Genomic DNA, 21,199 nt, shown 5'->3' on the forward strand with positions numbered 1-21,199 from the left:
AGCTACTAGCACAAATATATAAAATCAAAAATGACAACATTTGAAATCATAAACCATCTGAACAACTCTATGTAATTAAAGCTGAAAATATAGAAATGGACAATTTTTAGAAAAAGACAATTTACTAAAAATATCCCCAGTAAAGAGGAAATCTAAACAAATTATCATGAAAGCATCCCATTACCAAAAAAAAAGAAAAATACAGACTAAAGTGTCCTTGAGAACCAAGATTCTAAACGTTGAAAAAAGGAAATACACACGTAAGACAGAAGGCAATAAACAAAAACCCAGTGGTCCTAAACTTGAACTGGAAGTATCAATATGAACTCTACAGTACTGCAAAGTAAATAAATATACATTAAGACTGGTTTATAATTTAAATTGTGCTTTAAATATCAAGCATTCAAAATTTAACTCAACATGATAAACAACTATTACCTTTCTAAGAAACTCTTCCATCCACGGATGAATGGATAAAGCAGCTGTGGTACAAAAAAAAGGAAATCCTGCCATTTGTGACAACAAAAAAGGGTAGACCTTGAGAGCATTATGCTAAGTGAAATAGGTCAAGGAAAGACATATACTATATGATCTTACTTTTATGTGGAATCTGTTAAAATAAAAAAAACTAGAAAGAGATCAGATTTGTGGTTACAGAGTTGGAGTGAGGAACCCAATGGAGAAGCATAATCAAAAGGTACAAACTTACAGTTACAAGATAAGTACTAAGGATGTTATGTACAGCATGAGAAAATGGATGCTAACTAAACTTACTGTGGTAATCGTTTCACAATATATGTTAAGTGAAAACATGCTGTTATACACTTTGAATTTACACAAATCATATATGTCAATTTATATCTCAAACTTAAAAAAGATTAAAGGCATAAAAATCTTTCATAAGAAAAACCTTAACCATTTCACCACAAGTTATTTATCAAAAGATTCAACATAAATGTATGCTGTTCTATTAAACAATTAAGCTTCCCACAAAGAAATATCTGACATATTTGTTTTCTGTGTAACAAAAATGAAATATAGGGAGCCAAAACTCCAAACCAACACTTTTAAGAACATCCTTCAAAAGAACACATACTAGTATGGAATGAATGAACTGAATGGAGAACAGGAGAGAGGGGGGGAAGAATTCATGTCCTATTTACAGAATAATGGGCCTGATAATCTGCATTTCAAAGGCAAATCAATTATCTAGAATTAGGAAATAATAAACATTAAATATGTGGTTCCTTAATTCCAGATTAAATGACTTTTTAACTCCCTTTTTTATTTAACATAACTCAACTTTAAAAGTCACAGTGACTTTAAGGCACCATAACATCAATATGTGAACAGAAAGAAACCTCAGTGAAAGAACGAAAAGTCCACGTAGACAACACATACAGAAATTTAGTATAAAAGTCTGGACAACTCTCCTACTTCAAAGTTTACTCAAAATAATCAAACAGATTAATAATTTAAAGGAGAAAAAAGTCAAAGTCATTACAGAAAAAGTAAGAGAAATTTTAATTGTCTCAGAAAAGGGAAGAAAGGCCTTTCTACATATGACACAAGAAAAGAGAATAAAAACGTATTTACATACAAACTCAAAAAACATTCTATTTGATGAAAATCATAATCAATGTCAAATAAAACATCATTATACTGGGGGAGGGCAGGGAATACTTGTCACACAAAGCATATATAAAGGTAGTTTGCCTTCATACACAAATGTTCCTATAAATCAACAGAAAAAGAACCCACAGAAAAGGGGTAAAATGAGAAAAGGATATAAAGAGTTCACAGAAAAAGATCTTATATGTAAAATTTTTATTCTCAGGCATTTCCTGGTGGTCTACTGGTATTAATATGGAATAATCTTCCAAGATAATTCCTTAAGTAAAGAAGGTTAGATAGCAAGATGGAGGGACTTTCCCTAGTGATCCAATGGTTAAGAATCCATCTTGCAATGCAGGGGACACAGGTTCAATCCCTAGTCTAGGAACTAGGATCCCACATGCTGCAGCACAACTAAACGTGCACACCACAATGAAACCCAACTTAGACCAAAAAAAAAAAAAGAGCAAAGTGGACATCATGCTTCCACTTGTACTAGAAAGAAAAATATCATGTGCTTATATATCTATAAGATCTCTAGAAAAATTCATAGAAAACAGTTTATTCAGACAAGAACTATAGCTGGACAAAAGGAGAAGGTGACTTTTCTATTAAAAAAAAAAAAAAAAAACACCTATGTACTATTTGTAATTTGCACTAGGTGCATGTATTCAAAATAATTTTAAATCCTCTTAAGTCTGACTCAACTTTACCAGTTCTTGAATCCTCAAACATTTTTATATAATCCATCTTTTTCTAAAGTCAAATTACACTGAAGGGTAAGATCCTAAGAACATCAACCAAGTTTCAACAAATGAATAAGTAAACCTAACCCTATGAATAAGTCAGTTCACAAAGTGCTAACAGATTCAGGATCCTTGATATGAAAATTTAAAGATTTGGGGAATTCCCTGGCAGTCTAGTGGTTAGGATTCTGTGCTTCCACTACAGGGGGCAATCTCAGGGAACCAAGATCCCTCAAGCCACACAACATGGCTAAAAGTAAAAGAATTAAAATAATTTTTTAGAAAATAATTCAGGGAACTTTTTAAAGGACCTGATTATGAAGACAAAATATACAATGAATATATATATTCACATGCACACACGCTATTTGTTAGGCAATCTGCTTAGGATTTTACAGTATTATCTCATTTAGTTCTCACTATCCCCAGGAGGTTGATATTATCTTTTCTTCAAAAAAGAACAACAGGTTTTTAGATGTGAAGTACATTTTAAAGTTCCCAGGGTCACAGTACTAATCAGTGGTAGCTCAAATTCTTAACCTCTATATACACCCTACACATACTGTAAATAACCCAGGGTACATTAGGTAGAGACCATGTGTTATATAAAATATTAGCTTTAAGTTTAACAAGTATGTAAGTCAGTCTCTATGTTCTGAGTTTTAAGTTTCTGCCTTACCTGTCAGGCACCATCTTGGGTTTATAGCTTTGTATCAAACCATAGAAAATACAGACCTCAATCTCAATCTAGACAAAGTCTTTTAGGTGGCAAAAAGAAGACAAGTAGTCTGAACTTCCACAACAGTCACAACATGCCTTCCACTAACCTAGCCAACTTTATCTCCAAACAAGACTTGTTCTCTCATCAAATTCAATCCTTGGAAGGCCCTAATTTAAAGTACTAAGGTGAAAACATTTTTACTCACTTTTTCCCATTTCCACAAAGTGCCTATAAAAGGAACTCATTTTAAATGGAGATCAAAGAGTACAATGTGAAAGATCTAAACTATGAGCTAAAAAATAAATAAATAAATAAATAAACCTAAGGCAACTAGGCTTGCATAGGAAAAGTCCTTAAGACATCTTGATAATCAAGTAGTTTTCAACCTAGCTAGTGTTCATGAAGCAATGATTTCATCACTCACCTAATGATACTTGCTACAGTAGCCTTAAGTTTACCATCCTACCAGAATTTTATTAAATAAGCCCCCTTGGAAGGGATCTAAAAGATTCAAAGCCAAAAGCAAACTGAGAAAATCTGCAATACCAAAAATAATTAAAGCTCTATGGACATAAATCTGCATTTGCCAAAGATATCAGTTAATATAAATGAATTGTCATGGCCTTCCTGATTTCTGAAAATGAGCCTAAAATTGGCCACCCACATATTTCAAGGTCACTCCTTGAAATGTAAACTGTTTTATCTTTTTAAGCCTGAGACTAGTTCCACTAAATTTCAATCCCTCTGACTGAACATTTCAAAACTATGGAAATTTTTTAAAAGGCCAGGGCTGTAATAAAAACAAGTCTTTATCAAGCAGTCCCTTCAGAAAGGTTACAGCAAACCCAACGTTAGCCTTGAATCTAGCAAACAGACTAGAAGTTCATGTAACGATTATTTAAGTCTAGGCAGATAAAGAACTTTCCTGGTGGCTTAGACCATAAAGAATCTGCCTACAACGCAGGAGACCTGGGTTTGATTCATGGGTCCAGAAGATCCCCTGGAGAAGGAAATGGCAACCCACTCCAGTATTCTTACCTGGAGAATTCCAGGGACAGAGTAGCCTGGCAGGCTATATATAGTCCGTAGGGTTGCACAGTCAGACACCACGAAGCAACTAACACTCTCAGGCAGATAAAACCGCTTCTAAATGATCAGACAACAAAGAAATTCAGCTATAAATAATCCCCTAACAAATTTTACCTAGCCCCCAGGCAGTTAAATAGAAGTTCTACAATAAAATACTGAGGGTGGTGGTGTAGGTGGGGGATGGATTACATTATCTAAGATGTCTTTGCTCTACCTAAACGCACGGAGCATATAACAATAAACAAAAATGAGACAAGGTACCTGTCCTCAGAAGTTTATGCAATAAAGATAGGTGAGAGGAGACAATTAAGAGACTGATCTGAATGTAATACAGTAACAAGAGAAATCAAATGTTACACAAAGGGGGTTGCCTACTTCACACAGAATGATTACAGAAAGTCATTCAGAATGTAACATATGAGCCTAAACTGAGCTAAAGAAGAAAAGAGACAGAGCATAAAGGCCCAAAGACAGGAAGGAAAATGCCTGGTGGATTTAAGGAAGAAAAGGCCAAATCAATGGTCTAGGATGACAGTAACCAAGGTTGCAGAGAAAAAGAAGGGACAATGAAGTTGCTTGTAGGCTACAGAGTCTGCATGTTATTCTTAGGTCCAATGGAAAGACCATGCTCTGGGAATAATGAATTATAATAATGCAAGAATGGCACAATTACAAAGTTACAGGGCTACAAGCAGTTCAAGTAAGAGAAGATCAAGGCTTGTAAAAGAACAGTGATGGTGGAGCAGAAATGGATATATTTGGGAGAGCAAAGAGATTTACTAAGATGAGACCTGATTATTTAGCCTGAATAGGCGGATGCTGTATCCGTTTATTGAGCTACGGAAGCACGGACAAAGCGGCTGGGAAAGACTCAAAGACAAGTTCAGTTTTGGATATGTTAAATTTGTAAATGAAATAAAGAAGTCAAGGTCGATTAAATTACAAGCCTAGAATATGGGGAGGAGGTCTGGACTGGAGATTTAAATTTGAGATCTTTTGCATAAAGATGCCATCTAAAATTTGGAACCATACTGCAAGTTAAGCAATTACCTCAGAAGAGTGTAACGACTATGGTTCAACAATTTTAAAACAGGTCATAAATGCAATCTAAATACACCTAGTTTTTGCTCAGTTCCCTACCTTCCCTTATCTACAATCTCCCTCCTGCTGATCACATGCTCCTCAAACACTACTATCTATATGGCCCAGCCGTAACACTACTACTACTACTACTACTGTTGCCATCATTTTACAATTTCAAAGCATTTAACATTGATTATTTCTGTAATGATAACTTTGTGAAGCAAGAAAAAAACTAGTTTTACCAGAGCAGAAAATAAAGTCTTAAAAAGGCTGGCCTGGCCAACATTAAATAGCTTTTATTTACTAGATGATATGAAATCAGCATTCAAATTTAAGGACTGTGTTTACTCTATGTTCACCGAACTTCAGAGAAGACAAACTACATGAGTTTAGGAATCTTGTATTATTACCTTGTTTGCTACTAAATGCCCAGCACCAATCAAAGTACAGGCACATAACAAACATCTACCAGGCAATAAACATCTCTAGCACAGACTAATACTCAAGAAATAAAAATCCCAGATCCACTGTTGAGTCAATATTTTACCATAAATAAGATGATATGCTTGTATCTTACTTTCTCATTTGCTACATAAAAATGCTGTCATTTATTTTCCAAGTATGCTTACATATAAATTAGATAATATCTAACATCGCAAGCCATTCAAAAGACAATTGCTCCATGAATTCAAGATGGCATTATTTTGCAACAGGTCGTATTTCATATCCCCATAAAAACAATTTCCCCCTTTAACCTAAATTTCCTATAAAAGATGTCAATCAGGTTTTAAAATAAAGCAGAAAGAAAAAGTCAAAAGCTACCATTTGTATTTATTAACTACTGCTTTGTGGAACTGACATATATCAAAGAAGACACAAACAGTTCCACATATGTAAGGTCAATTGACATTCAACAGAGGTATTTCAACATCATTCAATGGGAAACAAAGTCTTTTCAACAAACAGGAGAGTAAGACATCTATATTTAAAAAAGAAAAAAATGACCCTCAATCCTTTCACATGCAAAAAAAAAGAATTCACTCCAAATGGATCACAGATCTAAAAATATAAACTACAAAACTTCCAGAAGAAAGCTAAAAAGCAGAAGAAAATCCTATGAATTCGGGTTAAGTAAAAATTTCTTATGACACAAAAAAAGCACAAATCATGAAAGAAAAATAACCAATTTTACTACAAGTTTTAAAATGTCTGATCTCCAAAACACAGTTAGAAAATGAAGATAAACCACAGATAGGAAAAATTTGCAAAATACGTTATCTAATACACTTATAGTTAAAATAAAGAATTCTTAAATTCAATAAAACAAGCTAATCTTTTAATGGATCAAAGACTTGAATAGACACTTCACCAAAGCACATTAAAAGATGCTTATCATGTCACTACACTGTATGATAGCTTTAATGTGGCTAACTGCCCACTCAACTACCCTAGCAGTAAATAATATTAAAGCAAAAATTAATCAACTTGAGGTACTTTTCTTCCTTAAAGAACAAGAGTATTTATTAGATCACCTGCTTCTTTTTAAGAAGGGCAAATAACCTGTAGCGTATGGTCTGGAAATTAGGGGGCAGAGAGGAGGGTATCTGATCATACTTTGCTATTATATATTGAAATACATTATCATAAATGTCTATTTTCTCATTACGGCTGTATAACATTGTGATCTTACTATATGCATAGGCTATTTTATTTCAGCATAGTATAGAGCACTTTAAAAAGTATTTGTCACAAAAGGTTAGGAATATGACAGAATTCTGTACCACCGCTCTAGAGCTGTGCTGTCCAATATGGCAGCTAGTGGTCATAGGCTGTAATTTAAACAAAAATTAAACAAATCTTAAAATTGAAATCCACATCTGCACTAGCTGCATTTCAAATATCCATAAGGACATATGAAGTCTTAAAGTGTTAGTCGCTCAGTCGTGCCCGACTCTTTGCGATCCCATGGACTGCAGCCCACCAGGCTCCTTTCCAGACAAGGATTACTGGAGTGGGTTGCCATTTCCTTCTCCAATGACATATAGCTAGTGATTATTATACTGAAAGAACAGACACATAATCTTACACCTTTTCACAAAGTTCTGTTGGATAGCACTGCTCTTAGAATAAGACCTACTATTTAGAACCTTGGAATGCTAAGGAAGCTAATTGTAACAGAAGAATGCAAATAATCCAAATTAGGGTTCCCTCACTTACTGAGAAGCTTGCATAAATTATTTAATTTCAGACTGACTTTCTTAAACCATGAACAGAAATAGCATTTATTTTACATGATAATTTGGGGAAACACTTTATAAATTAAATTGCTATATAAACATTAGTCATGAGGTGATTCTAAAGGAAAATATTCCTGAAAAAGAACTTATGTGAGCATTTTATTAACAAGTCACAACTGTATCACATTAAGGAAAATAAAATTTAGTTGCTGGCTAAGAATAAAGTTTCTAAATTCCTGAAACAGAATAGAATTTGACTTTCTTCCTACTTACTATCATCCTAAAACTAACTATGAGCCATAATGGTTGGAGGTTCTAGGTTCTGGATACAGAATGTGTGGACTCAGAAACCCCACTTATTGGCTGTGTAACCTTAATAAGCAATTTAAAACCTCTGACTTCATTTTCTTACCTATAAAACGAGAATAGAACCTTCCCACAAGCTGCACCTATGAGGATCAAATTAGTTAATACAGTTAAAAAGGTTTGAATACTGCTTGAAACATTATAAGTATTAATATGGATTAACCCATTCATTATGATAGATGTTGATATCAAGAATAAAGAACTCCTATAACTCAACAACAAAAACAGTCTGGTTTAAAAATGGGCTAAAGGTGTTTCTCCAAAGCATACAGATGACCAAAAAGCACACCAGACATCACTTATCACATTACTAACCACTAGGGAAATCCAAACCAAAACCATAACAATACCACTTCACAACCATTAGAACACAATACACAAAAAACAACAAATGCTGAGAAAAATTTGAAGAAATTGGGACCCCTGTACATCGCTGGTAGAAGTAAGAAACGGTGCAGCCTCTATGGAAAACAATATGGTGGTTCCTCAATTAAAAATAGAATTACCACAAGATCAGCAACTCCATTTCCGGGTATCTATCCAAAAGAATCAAAAGCAAAGATGCAAACAAATATTTGTACTCCCATGTTCACAGCACCATTATTTACAATAGTCAAAAGGTGGAAGCCCGAGTGTCCATTAATGCATGAATGGATAAATAAAATGTGGTACATGCACATATAATGGATTAGAGTCTTAAAAAAAGGGTATTCTGATTGACCCATGGTACAACATGGATGAACCTCAAAGACGCTCAAAGGAAATAAGCCAGTCACTAAAGGACAAATTTGCATGATTCCACTACTACGAGGTACCTAAAGTAGTTAAGTTCATAGAGACATAAGGAGAGTGGTGATTTCCAAGGGTTGGGAGGAGCAAGAAATAGTTATGGTTTAACGGGTACAGAGGTTCAGTTTTACAAAATGAAAAGAGCTCTGGAGATGAGTGCTGGTAATGGCTGTGTCTAACAACATGAATGTACCTAAATGCCACAGAACTATACACTTAAAATTCAGCATTTCAGTTATTTTTATGTTATGGGTATTTTGCCACAAACTATTAATTAGAACCAAAAAGTCTACTTTATTATAAACATATCTAATTTCCTTGAAGATATCTTTCAAAATATTTAAGAAGTGTTTCAAAGAGTACAGTATCAATAGGTAAGAGGTACCCAGAGTAGTTAAATTCATAGAAGATACAACAGTGACTGCCAGGGACTTGGGAGAATGGAAAATGGAGAGTTAATGGGTAGCATTCAATTTGAGAAGATAAAAGAACATTCTGGAGATGGACAGTGGTGATAATTGCACGATGTGAAGGTACTCGAGGTCACTGAAGTGTACACTCAAAAAAGACTAAAATGGTAAATTTTACATTTATTTTACAATAGAAAAGTTCCTCATTACACAGACTGGGAGATTAGTGCAAATGGGGCCGAAGATTTTACTTCTCTATCTCATACAGTGGCTCAAAAGGCAGAAAAGACTTATATCTGCTAAACTGATACAAATTTAGAAACTATTTTCTTCTCTAAACTTAAAACAACCTATTTGTGGGGATGAAGACTTTACCTAATTATATTGACAACGTGTGGGTGTCCTCGGTCACTCAGTAGTGTCCAACTCTTTGCAACCCCATGGGCTGCAGACTTCTCGGTTCATGGAATTTTCCAGGCAAGAATGCTAAAGTGGAATGCCATTTCCTACTCCAGGGGAATCTTCCCAACCCAGACATCAACCAACCCGCCCCCGCCTCTTGCATTGGCAGGCAGATTCTTTACCACTGAGCCTCCTGGGAAGCCCCCATACTGACAACAACAGGTTGTAAAAGAATTACCCCCTAGTTTTTTTAACTATGTCCACAAAATCTTTTGACAAAAGGTGGAACCATACTTCTTACTCCTTGACTGTGGGCTAGACTTAACAGCTTGCTTCTAATGAAAAGAATGTGGCAGAAGTGACTTCTGAGATTAGGTCAGAAAAGGCACTGCACACTTCTACCTACCTTTCTTCTCAGATCACTTCCTCTGGAAATGCAGCTGCCATGCAAACAGCTGGAGATCTACATATGCAAAGGAAATTGAGTCCTCTAGACAACAGCCAGCAGCAACCTGCTAGCCCAAAGAGGAACACCTTCTTAGAAGGAGACCCTCTAGGCACCAGTCAAGCCTTCAAATGACAGCAACCCTTGAGATTTTTGTAAAAGACATAGAAGCCAGAACCACTCAGCTAAACTGCTACCCAATTTCTGACCCACAGAAAATCCATGTGCAATAGTATTCTTTTAACTCCCCTGTTTAAAGAATATACAGTTTTAAGTAAAAAAAAAAAAAAATGTTTTGCCATTAGAAAGAAAAAAACAAGAACATACAATTGACCCTTAAACAACATAGTCATTAGAACTGTGCAGGCCCACTTACATGTGGATTTTTATCAATGTTAAATACTAGACTACTACACTACCCAAAACAGGTTGAATTTGTGGATGCAAAACTGCAGATACCAAGAATCCTCAGATATAGACGTCTGGCCTTCTATATGCAAATTATCCAATTCAAAGGTGAGTGCCCATAATCCCCATGTCATTCAAGAGTCAACTGTGTTATTTATGTTCACTGAAAGCTAACTTGTTTTTACTAGTATACACACATACGTAAAGACAAAAAAATGACAATTTTTCAGCTAAATTTTTTAAAGGTATCTGCGAGGTGCAACCAAAACAATCCATTTAACTAGAATTTTTAAGATCCTTGCTTCAAAAAAACAAAAACAAAAACACAAGTACGGAACAACTTCTAAACAGAGTTTTAAAAATACATAACCTGGAAACTGAATTAACGGGTAGGAAATGAAGATGAAAACAACGCACTCCCCAAATTGTGAACACAAAGATGACTAAAGAAAACTGGGCCTTCCCTGGTGGTCCAGTGGTTTGGAGTCCACCTGCCAATGCATGGGACATGGGTTTGATCCCTGGCCTGGGAGGATCCCACATGCCTCACAGCAGGAGCGCAGCTACTGAACCAGCGTTCTGGAGTCCAAGCAACACAACTAGAAAAAATCCACACAGCAACTAAGTCCAGCACAGCCAAAAATAAATAAATAAAAAATTTTTTAAAGAAACTGAATATGATCTTTTATATAAAAAGATGCAGAAAACAGCAATTACTTGCAGAGATACAGCACAAAAGCTTGTAAGCATTCTGCTGGGTGGGACAGCTAACAAAAAGGAGAAAAGCAGGCAGGTAAAACTGAAAAGGAAATCCAATCATAAAAGTCTTATCAGTAATTACATTTTGTGTCTCGTGATCCTGCTGTTGAACCTGCTCTCCAAAAAAATACATGGAAGCACTTTCAAATACATCTATTTCAGAGACTTCTCAAATCAGTCTCCCATCCACATAGCCAGAAAGAACTCATGTTAGGAGCCCCTCACACATGAAACATTAAAAGAGGGGAGGACATAGGATACATCTCTTTGCAACTTGCTCTTTCCGAAATATTCCAGACATGACCCAAAAGGCTGCTAAAGTAACAAAACCAAGAACTGTAATTTAGGCAGATTTCTCTGGCCACAGTAAAAGACTTTGTAGAGACGTAAACTCAACTAAGGACCTCCCTGTTGGCTCAGACGGTAAAGAATATGCCTGAAATGGGGGAGACCCGGATTCAACCCCTCGGTTGGGAAGTTTCTCTGGAGGAGGGCATGGCAACCCACTCCAGTATTCTTGCTTGGATAATCCCCATGGACAAAGGAGCCTTTCGGGCTACAGTCCATGAGGTTGAAAATAGATGGACACAACTGAGCGACTAAGCACACACACACAAACTCAATTAAAGTAGGGTATTTCCTTAGCCAAAGATCAAGCTAGGATGATAGATTAAACTGGAAATGAGAAGGAAAGCGTGACTAGGATGCAGGTAATGCCGTTAACAGAAACAAGAGACAGAAATAATTTCAGAGACCATAGTATTAGTTTAACATGTAAACATATTAAACAGAATTTTAAAATGTTACACATACAATAAAACTTTACCTATGTACTACACCTCACAATTAACAAAAAAGCCTTCACATATTTTATTTCCATCATTTTTATGAAAAAATTAAAGCCAAAAGAGATTAAGTAAATACGTGCATGCATGCTAAGTCGCTTCAGTCGCGTCTGACTCTTGCAACCCAAAGGACTATAGCCCGCCAGGCTCCTCTGTCCATGGGATTCTCCAGGCCAGAACACTGGAGTGGATGGATTGTCATCCCCTCCTCTAGGGAATCTTTCCCGCCGAGGGATCGAACCCCCATCTCTTAGGTCTCCTGCACTGACAGGCAGGTTCTCTACCACTAGCACCACCTGGGAAGCCCTTAAGTAAATATACAAGGTCACAAAGACCCTTTTCTAATATTCCAAATACTAGTCCTAACTCCCCCAAAACTACCCTTTTCCTACATCACTACCCCTAACTGGATCTAAATTGTTATCTAAACGCTTTTATTAAAAAGTGGTTGAGTCAAAGACAATTAGATAATCTGGCCTATTTAGGTTCTAGCCTCACTTGTAATTTTACTTTCAGATTAGAGGTTCCCATCCTTAGTCCCTTCCCTTGTTGAATTTTACTTTCTTCTCTCTTCTGTTCATTTCATAATCTGAAACCATACTTTAATTTTTAGCTAACCAAAAGTTAGCACTCAAATAGCTACTAACAAATTGTAAAACAGTGGTTTTTCTTCTTTTAGCTGGTCTCCAAGCTCCACTAGTAATCATTATTAACTAAAGAAAAGCAGTAAATGAGAAGAAAAACAAAAATATCAGTGATAATATTCAAACAATTAATAAAAGTAAAATCCACATGAAGACAGTATTAAACATGGCTAGTTTGGGTCTCTCTAGTCCAACTTGGAGACTTGGTCAAGACTCCTACACCAGTCTCAGTCTCCCTAAAATTTTTAATTTCTCACCTATACAACTAGTAGTAGTTTTCTCTATGATATACTACTATGTACTACACAATCATCACCTACAAATGTTAATCATTGTAATTGTTATTTTAGACCTATATATTGTTCAGGCACAGAAGTGGGGGAAGGGGGGAATGGGAGAAAGGGAGATAGAGGTATTTATGGGGGGGAAGAACCCAACCATTACTTCAATTACTCTGGTACTGTGTATCTCAATGCCAAGAAAATAATGAAATATTTATCAAAACACTCAAGTTGAATAAAGCTGCCCTTGAACAACTACCGTAAGCAAATTCAAGGATTAAAGTTAATTGTTAAAAACCCTGGTCACTAGAGTCATCTTTATCCTGATATTACTGCTTGGAGCAACAGGAGAAATTTAAAGAAAAATAATCACAAACAGTAAATCTTATGTGGTTCTTTTCTATAAAAGAACCATTCACTTCCAGTTCAAATTCCTAATCACATTCAAAATGCATGTTCTTAGATAAGTAACTTGAAAACCCACTAAGGTTGAGCAATACGTAAAATACAGGCTTCCGAAGCAAAGAAAAGGGCAGAAAGGGGGTTGTTCTCATCACAGGTTTATATAAATAAAGGTGTAAACTAAGTTAGAAGTACTACACAAAGCTCTGATAGAGAAAACAAATCTCCTATTCTTTTCTGACAGATTTATTTAACTCTAATCTCAATTTTACATCAGAAAACAAAATACCACGTATGTCTAAATACCTACAATCTTTTGGACTCTCCTACCTCTCCTGCTCTAAGAGAGCTAACAGGATTCAACAGCATAACAACAAAACAATAAATGAGTCAAATGACCAGTTATTAGGCTATCCTGGCAAAGTGTGCAACTATTACAGTATTTTTTAATCTCAGAGAGATAATTAAGTGAAAAAAATAACCCTCTTAACTTTAGCTACATTCGTCTGTTAATATAAACCGCTTCAAAAATAAATTTTAGTCAATTTTTTAAAAACACTTCTACTGAATGCCTATGACTCACTAAAATAAACTAAATGCAATAACAAATCATAATACCAGTCAATCCTCAAATAAACAATTAAAAGATGATACTCTTTTGTCAAAGGATTTTTATTACAGCAATTAATATTCACAACTTTTTTTTTTTAACCAAGATTTGTTTATAAACTTAAGGCAACACTACCTTCTGGAGGCAGAAAATATATACTCTTTTTTTTTTTTTTAAGTTAAAGGTTCTTAGTGTACCTTCTCTTCCTCTCAGTTTCTGTTCCTAGTAATGACTTTTTGAAACTTTTTGGAACTTAATGAACAATCTGAAATACAAAGCCACTTCAAAATTTGTTTCAAAAAATTTCTGTAATGGATTAAGAAGTTAGGAATTGTTACCCCTTAAAACAATTTACTTCATGAAAGACCAGATTAAAAGTCAAGCCCTGTAATTTGTTTAAACAACTACCTAATTCTACACTGGAACACTAAACTGCGTTCAGAATGTAATCTAAACTCATATTTAGGAAGTAAATTGGCTATTTGTTGAGTTTTTTCCTACCTTTCTATTAATCCATAAAGCCATACTGACCATATGGATTTGTCTCTTCAGAAGCACAAAAACTTCAAATGTGAACAGTTTCATCTGAAATATTCTTAACAATTCTTTCTGCATTTCAATTTACTTAACAGTTCTTTACAGACTGCCCAGGAAACTGAAGCCAAGGAATCTGACTGCAAGAAACTGAAAGGCTTCCAAAGAATAACATAGGATAAAGTTGACTCATTACAGTTTACAAATGAACATTTGATTTGCTCACCATATAGTACTTACAAATTCCAACAGGACTGCACAGGAAGGTGTTGGGTTTGTCTCTGTAATCTTTATGTTTTCCAGTTTGTTTTTTTATTTTGTATCCTCTGAAATAATATCCAAGTTCTTTGAAGACACTTAACCTATGGCTATTTGACATAGAGTTACTTCAGTCAGCTACCCATACTTCTGTTTTAAAGTTTTCATATGGCTATCGCCAGAATTAGCCAAGTTCCTTGGATTTTAAGATTTTAAAGTCTTCTTTATTATTCCATGTACTTGTCACTGTTGTACTTATCCACTCCAGATGAAATAATCCAATTTATGAGTCAAAAAGCAAAAACAAAAAGAAAATTTCACATCTGAAGAGCATTCCTAAACATCAGCATAAACAGAGACTATCTCAATACTACCATGCTGCTGGGAAACTGCCACATCTTAAATTTCCACGTAAATAAAAGATAAAAGCAAAAAAACTCTGTATTCATTCAATGTCTTCATTTAGAAAAGCTGTCCCATTGTGACACGAAAAGGGCTGAGGTCAAAAATTCCTAAAACTTTTAATAAAGGTAAAAATAAACTGCCATGAAAAACTTCAGCAATATTTAAACAGTAATTTGAAAACTGCCGAAACTACTCAGTACACAAATCAAACATATCTTACAGTTTTGGCTGAAGAACACCAACAACAGGGGAGGGGTTGGGGGGAAGGCAAAAACACCACCAGCTGAAACACTTTAAACCAGTTATATAATCCGTTTGAACCAAAATACTGAAGAAATGCCTGGGTCTCTTTTTAAGTAGCTTGTAGAATTGTTCACTACTATCAATTCACTTCAGAGATGATTCTTGCCAATTTTAATAAACTTCTGGGGTAAAATTATCCAAAAACATTGTAATTCCAAAATGGCCACTTGAAATATCCGGGGCCTTTTACACAAAACCTAGAAGATGATCTTCATATCTGAGTAATTCAATCACCTGTAAAAGTTATAAAAAAAATTTTTTTAATTACACACTTAATTTTAATTTTGAACTAAAAATTAATCCCCATCCTCAACAGTCAACCTCTGGAGGGAAAGGCACTTCCGCACCCAAAAAAGGTCTACTGTATGAAAAGGACTTCAAAATATGTAGAGGGGGAGAAAAAAAGGTGGGAGATGGTATTACGGTAGACAAGTGCTGATTCCAACTGGGAAGGGTGTGCAGATATAAGGTAGAGGAATTATATAAGCAAACCTTCTTATACTTTGAGTAAATGTTACAAACGAGCAAACAATCTTCTAAGAGATCTTCCGTATTTTCTATTCAAATCTACCAAAAGAAAACGCAAAGACAGGTGTGCTGCCACGCAGCATTACTAAATGCAACTTAGCGAATGAGGGATATAAAGAGAAAGACGCTCCCTCCAAATCAGAATGTCCAAAGGAAAGGGGCACATTTTCCCCATTCAGAGTAGGAAGGTAAGTGGCCGGGAAGTGGGACAAGAACATTCCTTAAATCCGCCCGAGGGTAAGACTTACCCGGCAGCCACGAGATGTGAGGGTTCCCATTTCCTTGAATTAAGAAAACAGGTTTCTCTCAACACTGAGGGGGTGGAAGGTACTGAGCCCTTCTCGTATACCACGTTAAGAGTGCTTTTCTCCCCAACCAGACCGAGTTCCCTCAGACCCTACAGGACTCAGAGGGGCAAGGCTGCGCTCGCCTCGGTCCACAGTCACGGACCTGGAGAGGCGGGCTGAGCGGGTGCGCTGAGAAACAACCAAAGGCCACAACTCGGCCTGGACTCTCTCAACCCTCAGACAGCGGCAGCGGTGCAAAAGGAGGCGGGCGCCTGCGAGAGGCCGAAGGGAGGAAGACCGAGCACGAAAGGCGTCGGACCCATTCCCAGCCTCCGCCAAACAACACCCCCCCGCCCAAGCCGCCCGGGCTAAGCCACCCACCCCCTCCCACAACCGCCACCTCCGCTCCACCCGGACCAAGTCAATACCTAGAGGGGCCTCGCCGCGCCGTCCTTCCCTCTCTGTCCTCGCTCTCCCGCCACCCACCCCCCAGTCCTTGGGCAGCCTCACACCTCGCGCCGCCAACGCCGCTCCCGACCCCTCAAACCTCAACGCCGACACGGGTACCCCCTCCCATCCCTAGACCCTGGCGCCGAGCGCAGAGGACGCTATTACCTTCTGCCACACCAGAGGTGCCCCTGGCCTAGGGGTGCCACTGCGCTCGATCCCGGGAGGAGGTTTTCGGTACTTTGAATAATCCCCTTTTGCCGCTTTTCCCTCCCCCACAACCAGTCTCAGTCCCAAAATGGCGCCGACCCGATCCGCAATGTTCTGGGCCAAGTCTCGCGAGATCGTGGAAGGTGGCGAGGCGGGGAAGAAACTAAAGGGGCTGAGGAGAAGGGAGGGGAAAGGCGGGGCGAGGAGAGGGAGGAGGGAGATAGGGTGTGGAAGAAGCGGTGCGAACGAACCTACTGGGCGGGGCAGCGGGAGGAGCGTCTCCACCAGAGAACCTTCTGGCCTAAGCAACCGCTCACGCCCCGGCCAAAGAAGCACCGCCCTCTACGTCGAGCGGCTGGGGGAGGGGAAGAGGGCGTGGTTATGCCTAGGGGAGGGGCTTCGAGGAGGTCCCGGAGGCAGGAGCGCGCGGGGGGCGGTGGCTCTGCGCGGTGACGTCAGGAGCAGCTGGAGTCGGGGATTACCCCCTGCTGCTGACGTGAGGATGGTGAACAATCGGGAATGTTCGGTGGAAGGGGGAATTCCCCGTTGCTCCCTGAGGAGCCCCTCCTCCCGCCCTTCCCCCCGTCCGCGCCCGCCCCGGAGCCTGGGATGGTGGGGCTACGGGAGGGCGAGAGGAGAACGCCGATTCGGCAGGCGGCCGCGCCGGCTCGAGTGGCTCGCGCCGCGGCGTCTACCCTGGCTGGATGCGCTGAGGAGCGGCGGCGCGCGCGATGCGCCGGATACCTCGCTCAGGCCTGGGAGGCTGAGGGATCACATGCTCGCCGGTACACAGACCTGCGCGAGCGGAGCGCAGACGGAGTTGGCGCAGGACTAATCCGGCGCCTTGAAGCAGTGGATCCACTGTCGTATGCAAATACGAGAGTGTCGAACATAAATAATATACGCGAGGCCGGTGACTGAGGAGACGAGACTCGCTGATTGGGAACGAAGCCCAGATTGTCAGGGATAAAAGTAGCTACTGGATATAACCGTGCTAATTATCGTTTTTCTCTTTATTAAATCTACAGCAGGGGAGGATTATTTCAACAGTATCTCGGTCCCTCACACTCGTAAGGTTCGGTATAATAAATTTTGTGGGCGTCACCGTTTTCTAATTGCGATGCCTTTTTTGCTTTGAAACTGAAGACTCACGTTGAAACCTGTGAAATCAGCCTTTCAAGGGGTATCGCAAAGTAAGAAAAGTAACCGTATTTCTTTAGCAAGTATGTAGGGGAAGGGTGTCTTAACGAGGGAAAAACCGGAGAAGAAAAATTTCTTGGCTCTTCGCCCTCCTCCAAGCCATGAGGATTTCATACACGGAAACTTTATGGTTCTTTTATGTGCATTATGGGGTTTGTAGTTTAATGAACTGCTTCTAAAAGCTACCTGAAAAAAATAAATATAAAAAAAACAAAAGCTACCTGAAAGAATGTTTGAATATAAACTGTCACCAAAAATTACACCTCCCAATCTTTTCGTTTTCGTAGGGAAGATGGACACTTGGCAATTAATAATGCCTCGCTGAGTGCAAAGAAATGAGAATTAACACTTGCTGGATTCCTTGTCTGTGGCAAGTACTTAATTCTTACACTAGTCTCTGAAGTGGTGTTGTTTTCCTCCTTTTGCAGATGAGGAAACTGGTTCAGATTACACAACATAGGATGTGGGTGCCACCACTTGGCTGTACCGTACTTTAACTCAAGTGTGTTTGGGTCTTAATTCACGTTCTTTACACCACACCACATTGCTTCCATAGAAATAACGTACGTATTGGGACGAGACCTGCTGCTGCTTCTATTTCTAAGCATGGTGTCAATTCAACAAACAAAGGAAAATATTGATGCTTTGAAAACACGAATTGTACCTTTCATATGGCAAAAGATATAAAGCTGAAAACCCAATAGTGAATGGAGAAACAGTTGTAACATGGATGACAAAAATGTTAATATTTAATTATATACAGTTGGTTACTATCCGTAATATCTAATAATGTTCAATTTACATAATAAATACATTAAGAGCTCTTACAAATTATTAAGGAACAGGCAACCATACTCTTTTAAAAGGTCAAAGGACATGAAGAAGCCAGTCATGTGTCAGTAATTATATGAAAAGATGTTCTACCTCACTAAAAATCAGAAAAAATGAAAATAAAACTAATAGTGACATACTGTACTACATTTCACCTAGCAGACTGACAAAGATTTAAAAAGAATAAAAACTAGATGAAGGTATAAGATAATAAGGAATAGGCATTTGTGTATCAACAGCTATTCTACATCTGAGAATTTTTATTAGTAAAATAATAAGAAAGGTGTCCAACAATTTTATAAAGTATCCATTGATAAGTTGCTTATAATTACAAAAGCCATTTAAAATGATGATATACTTCTTTGTAAAAAATGATAACATGAAAAGATGTTCACAGCAGACATTACTGAAAAATGTCAGTTACAGGACTGTCCATTTTCTGTCATCTAGAAAAACTTTATATCAAAAGATTAAGTCTGACTAAATAGATATCAAAATGTTACCAATGTTTATTTCCAGGTAGAGAATCTTTATACTTGTTAAGGGCCTGTGTTATTTTCCTAATCATTAAAAAACAAGCTAACTAAAAAAAAATACAAGACTCTGTCTTCAACCAGTAATATGGTTTCCATTATTTTGTTCATTTAGTGAAATGTAAACAAAGGATTTATCACATAATAGTTTATTTTATTAGTTAGCATAACATTATAATAGTTTGAAAAACGCTTTTTTAACCAAGCCCTGTATAAGAAATAAGGGCTTCCCAGGTAACTCAATGGTGAAGAATCTGCCTGCCTATGCAGGAGAGGAAAGTGATGCAGTTTCAATCCTTGGGTAGGGAAGGTTACCCTAGAGTAGGAAATGTTAACCCATTCTAATACTCTTCCCTGAAAAATTCCATGGACAGAGGAGCCTGCCAGGATATAGTCCATGGCATCGCAAAGAGTTGGACACAACTGAGCATGCACACACTCTTCACTTTATATAAGAAATATTGACAAATTTGACAACTCTTTCAGTGATTTTATAAATATTAGTCATAAAGAGATTAAGTAACTTGCTTCAAAATAATGTTAGCTCGAGTATACATGATGTATAAATGAAGGTATTCATTTCCAACTTATGTGTAATAGTGAAAACCAGAAAACCTAAATGTCTGCCAACCAAGTGTGTGTGTGAGTGCATGCTGAGTGGTGTCCAACTCTTTGGGACCCCAGGGACTGTAGCCTACCAGGCTCCTTTGTTCATGGGATTTTCTAGGCAAGAATATTGGAGCAGGTTGCCATTTCCTACTTCAGGGTATCTTCCCAACTCAGGGATGAACCTGCCTCTCTTGCATCTCCTGCACTGGCAGAAGGATTCTTTACTACTGTGCCACCTGGGAAGCCCCTACCAGTCAAGTACTGGTTAAAAAATTAATGTGTATCCATATAGTAGAATACTATACAGCTGTTAAGAATAAGGTAGGCCAATATATGCAAAGATGTTCAATATGTTAAGAGGTAAAATTATGTGACAAAACAATATATATATATATGTATATATATATATAGCATCAGAATCTGTTTTTTAAAGTATGTATATTTATATAGCAATAATGAAAGAATAACTTTAATATTCATCAGATCAAGATTTTTTTTGTTTTATTCACTTCTGTGCTATTTGAATATACTATTTTATAATAATTTGATGTTTAAAACTTAATTGCCAAAAATCTAAAGCAGTTGGGAAGCAAAATATTTCTGTAGGAAACCTTGAATCTTTCCAAACTATATCCAGTGTTCCTTTTCTGTGTTCCCATTATGCAATCCTGTGTTCATATCTATGATTACCCATTTTTACCTCTACCTTGATCCTGGAAAGTGTCTAGGAACTTCCTTATCATCCCTCTACATGTAATTACAGTTGCTGATTTCCTTACTTGTCTCTACCATGGAACTCAAAGGTCCCTGAAAGCAGCAATTATGTTTTTCATATTTATTCATAGCAACTAGTATAGTTTTGGCCACAGCATAAATATTTGTTAAATGCATGGCTTCCCCACCTTAATCTTTGTTTTTGCCACATACTATTATACTTGTGGGCTTCCCTTGTAACTAAGTTGGTAAAGAATCTGCCTGCAATGCAGGAGACCCGGATTCAGTCCCTGCATTGGGAATATCCTCTGGAGAAGGAAATGATAACCCACTCCAGTATTCTTTCCTGGAGAATCCCATGGACAGAGGAGCCTTGTAGGCTACAGTCCATGGGGTCATAGAGTCGGACACGACATAGCATCTAAACCACCACCAATAACAACTTTTATGTACAAAAGTTGTACATGCAGAACATTTGACAGATACAGA

At 37.6% G+C, this 21,199-nt stretch overlaps 1 protein-coding gene across 3 annotated transcripts in view; it reads right to left on the reverse strand.

Moving 5' to 3' along the window:
* GPBP1 (GC-rich promoter binding protein 1) overlaps nucleotides 1-17,057 on the reverse strand; it is a 68,175-nt gene extending 51,118 nt beyond the window's left edge. For 2 of the 3 annotated variants that reach the window (XM_043488552.1, XM_043488550.1), the window contains exons 1-2: nucleotides 16,782-17,057; nucleotides 14,626-15,585 (exon numbers count right to left, since the gene is read on the reverse strand). The gene's annotated coding sequence lies outside the window, so the exon portion shown is untranslated. Of the gene's footprint in view, nucleotides 1-14,611; nucleotides 15,586-16,781 lie in introns of all 3 variants that reach the window. The other variant, XM_043488551.1, reaches the window with a different exon arrangement.
* Nucleotides 17,058-21,199: the final 4,142 nt, after the last annotated feature.

The sequence above is a fragment of the Cervus canadensis genome, chromosome 16 (genome assembly GCF_019320065.1).
Source record: "Cervus canadensis isolate Bull #8, Minnesota chromosome 16, ASM1932006v1, whole genome shotgun sequence".
NCBI classification, from domain to species: domain Eukaryota; kingdom Metazoa; phylum Chordata; class Mammalia; order Artiodactyla; family Cervidae; genus Cervus; species Cervus canadensis.